Raw genomic sequence first — 7314 nt, forward strand, 5'->3', positions numbered from 1 at the left:
AGCCAGACATCTGGGATAGATAGATAGTCATATGCTTAATGTCCCTACTGACCGTGACTACAGTACACTGATTACTGACCACCAGACTCGTCTCACACCCTGCCAACAGAACACCTCATACCCCTGTGCCCTGCCAGGCCCAAGCCATTAGCCAGGGAGCAGGCAATACTCCATACTCTCTCACTGTCCTTAGTCAGCTGATCTGAACTCTGTATTTTATCCAAGTGTCAAGTAATTGCTGTCAGATGATCTGACATCTATCCAAGACTACCTAAGCAATGTTGCCCTTCTCGTCAGCTGAAATCAACTCACACCCCCTCCTCTTCCTACCATCCATTCCCTCTGCCCACTCCCGTTCTACTAAAAGATATATCTATCATATTTAAATACAGTACTCTTTTCCTTCCCTCCACCCTCACCTCTACAGAACATATAAAATCGTGTTTCCAACCTCCCCCACTTCCTCTCTTCCTCCCCCACATCCTCTCTTCCTCCCCTGCAGATTAGTGTTTTTTCTTCATGAATCTTGTTCTGGAGGCAGCTCTGCACGGTGGTCACTAGCTGGCACAGCCACAAAGTCATAACATTGAATTTTAAACCTAACCTTAACCACATTGTTAACACTAATGCCTAAACCTAACCTTAAATTAAGACTTTTTAAACATTTTTTTTTTTACAAAAGACCATTTTGACTTTGCAGCTGGCCTATCTAAGGGGAAGACTCATGACAATAAATGTCAACCTGCTCCTCCCCTCCATACCCTCCCACTCATATCCTGCTACAGGTTCCGCCTCCTATTCCCTTTATCGTGCACTACTTTTGACCAGGGCCATAGGGCTTGGGTCAAAAGTAGTGCACTAAATAGGGAATAAAGTGCCATTTGGGATGCACCCACAGTAATCAACAGATGATCCCAAGCCCATAATCAGGCCAGAGACATAAAGCGAGAGACTAACTTCAATAAACCACAACATAAATCTGTCCGGGATGTACAGCCATTCACACCAACAAGTTAATTTGTTGTCCGACAGGTGCCGTTATACTGCTGGTACTGTACGAATCAGAGCTGGGTTCAAATACTATTTGGAATATTTCAAATGCTCGATCTGGGCTTGTCAGGCACAATTGAACCAATAGAATAGCTACAAAATAGCAAATCCCATCCATCTGGCACACCAGGCAGGTTAAAGCAATCGCAAAAAGAATTTGAAATGTTCCTAATACTGTTTGAATCCAGGTCTGACTGTGGTGGTGAGGGACCAGTTATTAACACTGGATGCCCTGTCCTTGCACTGCGGTGGTCTGGTCTGACAAGATCTGTACAGTGTCACACATTCAATAAACATGTCATGGGGAGAGGAGACGTCAGGGAGATGAAACAACAGTTGTTAGGCAGGCTACTAGATGAGAGTCATGTTCACAAGGGCACCTCATGTGCAACTCCAGGGTCATGTTCATTAGGGCAGGCAACAGAAAATGCTTTTTACGTTTTGTAATTGCAACAGAAAATGAAAATGAGCAGATAGCGATCCCTCCCTGTTAAGTCAGTTTAGTTCTGTTTGGTGCCTAATGGGGCTGGGGCTGGAGGACTGGGGTTGGGGCTGCCCTCCCTCCCCCCGTTACCCTCGCAGGAGGCCAGTTTAGCGGTTCAGACACCATGGCGCCGGGGTCCCAATGGAGATGAGATGGATTTACCCTCTAATTCAATTACTGTAATATTATATCAGTAGCACTTTATTTGATGGGACTAGTATTAAACTAGTGTTTGTTTGGTAACTAACTACCCAGAACTAAATGGTGTTGGTTTCAATGTAGCCCTTAGAGAGTGAGACATAAAATAAAGATACAATAAATCAAACTACAGTTTAATAATGGTTATTTAATACATGTGTTGAGTGAATGTTGTTGGATTAAATATAGTTTAATGATGGTTCTTTAATAAATGTGTTGAGTGAATGTTGTTGGATTAAATACAGTTCAATAATGGTTATTTAATACATGTGTTGAGTGAATGTTGTTGGATTAAATTCAGTTTAATAATGATTCTTTAATAAATGTGCTGAGTGAATGTTGTTGGATTCAGTTTGGCCGTAGTTGGAAATGTGGTAATATAATTTTAAATCATAGCCAATGACCTACAGTATGTCTATGGGAATAAACAACATCCACAGTTCGTAGATGTTAACAGCTGTTACCCTAGCCTGTACAACCTAACCCTCAACCACAACCTAACCCTAGCTTCATGTCCACATCCCGGTTCGACCCAAACCTTAGCCTCAACCACAACCTAACCCTAGCTTCATGTCCACATCCCAGTTCGACCCAAACCTTAGCCTCAACCACAACCTAACCCTAGCTTCATGTCCACATCCCGGTTCGACCCAAACCTTAGCCTCAACCACAACCTAACCCTAGCTTCATGTCCACATCCCGGTTCGACCCAAACCTTAGCCTCAACCACAACCTAACCCTAGCTTCATGTCCACTTCCCGGTTCGACCCAAACCTTAGCCTCAACCACAACCTAACCCTAGCTTCATGTCCACATCGACCCAAACCTTAGCCTCAACCACAACCTAACCCTAGCTTCATGTCCATCCCGGTTCGAAAACATTCCAAACCTTAGCCTCAACCACAACCTAACCCTAGCTTCATGTCCACATCCCGGTTCGACCCAAACCTTAGCCTCAACCACAACCTAACCCTAGCTTCATGTCCAGGGAATCCCGGTTGACCCAAACCTTAGCCTCAACCACAACCTAACCCTAGCTTCATGTCCACATTTGACCCAAACCTTAGCCTCAACCACAACCTAACCCTAGCTTCATGTCCACATCCCTTCGACCCAAACCTTAGCCTCAACCACAACCTAACCCTAGCTTCATGTCCACATTTTCGACCCAAACCTTAGCCTCAACCACAACCTAACCCTAGCTTCATGTCCACATCCCGGTTCGACCCAAACCTTAGCCTCAACCACAACCTAACCCGAGCTTCTTGTCCACATCCCGGTTCGACCCAAACCTTCGCCTCAACCTTACCTCTTTACTCAGCATCGAAAGTCATTACAATGTACATGACATTTGTTTTGCTTCTTCAATCTTTTGGTTAGCGACACTAGGCTTGTTCCATCCTGTGCTTTTACAATCCTAACACCTAGTGTTAACTAAGTGTTGGTGTGCGAGTGCTGTTGGGACGGAAAAAGGACCACTTAAAGCACGTCTTAACAATTCCATGGTTTCGCTATGATTACCAGAGACAGTTAAAGCACTTCTCAGCCTTCACATAAAGTTTCAGCATGTCTCTCAGGACGTCGTTAACTAGTGCCAGGTTCCAAAGTCGTTACAAAGGTTTTTTCACAACCATTTAAAACAGTCGTCTTTGTACCTCTTCCTCAAACCTAAACCCCCACTAATATAACACAGGAGACACAGCGTATCTGAACCCAGTGCCATGGTCAGCGCCATGCTCTGTCACTATGTCATTTTAGTTCTCCATAGAAAAACTGCATCTGCCATACCCGTGTGAACAATGGAATTTACGAGCTGTTGTCATCGGCGACGGCCTGTGCCTTCATTCCTTTTTTAAGCCTATTTTATGAGGTCAGGCGTTCTCCGCGTAGATATGGAGGTAGCAACAGGGACCAACGTCCTCTGTGGATTGGGGGGCGGCTCCAGGCATAAACGACTTAGAGCCCCAGGCCCCAGTAGGGTTAGAGTGAGCATGAGAGGGAGAGAGAATGAAAGAGCAAGATAATGAGAGAACAGACATGGCGAAATAGATACCTTCTTCTCACGCCATGGCCTTAGCCACAGCTGACCTGGTCAAAAACCCAGAGAGAGAAATAGAGACCTAATCAGAGGGGAAGAGAGAACAGGGTGGGAAAGACAGCTAGTTAGGGGAGATGTAGAACAGCTGAAGGAGGAGACAGAGAAGGAACCTAAAAGACCAGTAGAGGAGACGATGAAGAGAAAGGACAGGAACAGACATAACAAGACATGACATTAATAATGATTCTTTAATAAATGTGCTGAGTGAATGTTGTTGGGATTCAGTTTGGCCGTAGTTGGAAATGTGGTATATAATTTTAAATCATAGCCAATGACCTACGAGATGTTAACAGCTGTTACCCTGGCCTGTTACAGCCTAACCTCAACCACTGAGTTAGGGCCTCATTACAACCTAACCTAGCTTCATGGACCCAAACCTTAGAACCTGAAGAATGAGAGACAGAACAGACCCAAACCTTCGCCTCAACCTTACCATAACAGCTACAAACATGACATTTTGTTTGCTTCTTCCTTTTTAGTTAGCGACACTAGGAGAGACAGAGTGTGTGTGTGTGTGTGTGTGTGTGTGTGTGTGTGTGTGTGTGTATGCATACGTTAAATAACCGCTGTCGAGTCCAAACACAGAGGGTTTAGCATAATCCTCGACTCCCCCGCACATTGACTCTGTACCGGTACCCCCTGTATTTAGCCTCGCTTGTTATTTTACTGCTGCTGTTTAATTACTTGTTACTTTTATTTTCTATTTATCTATTTTTTACTTAACACTTTTTTTTGTACTTCTTAAAGCGTTGTTGGTTAGGGGCTCGTAAATAAGCATTTCACTGTAAAGTCTATTCGGCGCATGTGATAAATAGCATTTGATTTGATTTGGTAATGAGTCATAAAGGTAGCATATTCAAATGGTTTTCATTATAAAGCTAAGCCTAGATAATGACTTCTCACATCTGGTTAAATCCCCCGCAAAATAAACATCCCCAACCCCTTCATGGGAATGTCCTGCTGCCGTGTTCTGTGGAATGGAATTCTCAACTGTACCCTCGTAAACGTTTCTGTTCTGGAAAACTGATCGTATGGAAAGGGAAGGGAGCTGCTCTTAACCAGGCAGGCCCGGGTGGATTGTTATGGTTGTCTGTGTTTTGGTGAATTATTGTAACGAAGTGATGAGACTAAACCATAGTCCGACAGGGACATACAGAGTTTTTTGTTTCTCTTTCATTTATTGTTTGTCAAAAATGGTTCTAATCCACAGGTTCCTCTCAACTCTCCCTCAAATCTACTGATAAAACCAAAAAAATGTGTTTATTTAATAAAGATGGGCAACTCTCAGTTTATTAAAAATTATTGACATCTGTCAGTGCTACGGCATATTTCATTGCCATTTCTTATCACTTTGGTGCAATTTTGTGGTACATTTTCACAAGTCTTAGTACAAAACTCAAAACACAATCAATAAGGCAGTTGTTTAATAACTCTAAGCACATTTTCAATCGACTAAGTACAACACACAATATCATAAAATCACTTTTTCACCAAACCTAATCAGTGTTTCATCTAAAATACACGTTTCACATTGCAATATATGTTCATATAAAGTAATTGCCTTTGCAACACCCACGTTACTTTTAATATGATTCTCTTCTCTTTTGTTGGAAGACATTTTACTATTACTTAATCGAATTGCTCTTAAATGATGACCACTTAAATGTTTGGTAAACCTGTACATTTTACATGTCAATTGGTTTGTCTACTACAGATTCTGAGAACGACATAATGATTATGTATGTCTGTAAAGTAGAAACATAAAGCTTATGATATACAGTGCATTCGGAAAGTATTCAGACCTCTTGACCTTTTCCACATTTTGTTATGTTACAGCCTTATTCTAAAATGGATGAAATAAATAAAATCCTCATCAATCTACACACAATACACCATAATGACAAAACAGAACAGTTTTTTATAAATGTTAGCAAATTTATAACTAGTAAAAAACAGAAATAAGTTGTTTGCATAAGTATTCAGACCCTTTGCTATGAGACTCGAAATTGAGCTCAGGTGCATCCTGTTTCCATTAACCATCATTGAGATGTTTCTACAACTTCATTGGAGTCCACCTGTGGTAAATTAAATTGATTGGACATGCCAAACTGATCCATAGAGGGAGAAGGGCATTGGTCAGGGAGGTGACCAAGAACCCGATGCTCACTCTCACAGAGCTCTAGAGTCTTCCAGAAGGACAATCATCTCTGCAGCACTCCACCAATCAGGCCTTTACAGTAGTTGCCAGACTGAAGGCTTTGGACAAGTCTCTGAATGTTCTTGAGTGGCCCAGCCAGAGCCCGGAGTTGAACCCGATTGAACTTCTCTGGACAGATCTGAAAATAGCTGTGCAGCAATGCTCCCCATCCATCTTGACAGAGCTTGAGAGGATCTGCAGTGAAGAATGGGAGAAATACAGGTGTGTCAAGCTTATAGCATCATACCCAAGAAGACTCGATGCTGTAATCGCGGTCAAAGGTGCTTCAACAAAGTACTGAATAAAGGGTCTCAATACTTATCTAAGTGTGATATTTCAGTGTTTATTTTTTTATTTTTAATAAATTAGCAAACATTTCAAAAAATATTTTTTTGCTTTGTCATTATGGATTATTGTGTGTAGATTGACGAGGGGAAAAAACAATTGAATGCATTTTAGAATAAGGTTGCAACGTAACAACATGTGGAAAAAGTCTGAATACATTCTGAAGGCAACTGTAACTCAGACGTACCACTATGATGATAACTATTATGGTTCTACTTCACAGTCAGCTTTTTACTAATCTGATATTGACAAGGTCAGAGATGTACTTTATGCAACAAATAAAATAAAACTTTATTGGTTGCGCATTTTAACATGTTACAGCAGGTGCAGCAAAATAATTGTGTTTTCTAGCTCTACGGTGCAGTAATGCAATATCAATTCAATATGCAAATAATCCAGAAAGTCCAAAACAAGAAAGAAATGCTGCATCCCTTAAACAGTAAACATGAATCCAAAGGGAAGTTTCTGGGGTCTTTTTGATTGGTGGGGGTGGGGTCACACTGATTTATTAAAATTGCATTGGCCAATACAGTACTGTAATACTGTAATATATGCCATTTACGTAGCAGACACTTTGATATAAAGTGACAACAGTCCACACATTTTGGTATGTGACCCCAGTGGGAATCGAACCCACAACTCTAGTGCCATGCTCTTATGAACTGAGCCACGTACAGGACCACTACAAAACATAAGTACAGTAAAATACAATACACGATTACAATACAGGTGGAAGATGTACAGTGAGGGAAAAAAGTATTTGATCCCCTGCTGATTTTGTACGTTTGCCCACTGACAAAGACATGATCAGTCTATAATTTTAATGGTAGGTTTATTTGAACAGTGAGAGACAGAATAACACCAAAAAAAATCCAGAAAAACGCATGTCAAAAATGTTATAAATTGATTTGCATTTTAATGAGGGAAATAAGTATTTGACCC

This window comes from Oncorhynchus masou, chromosome 5 (assembly GCF_036934945.1).
Source record: "Oncorhynchus masou masou isolate Uvic2021 chromosome 5, UVic_Omas_1.1, whole genome shotgun sequence".
In the NCBI taxonomy this organism is placed as follows: domain Eukaryota; kingdom Metazoa; phylum Chordata; class Actinopteri; order Salmoniformes; family Salmonidae; genus Oncorhynchus; species Oncorhynchus masou.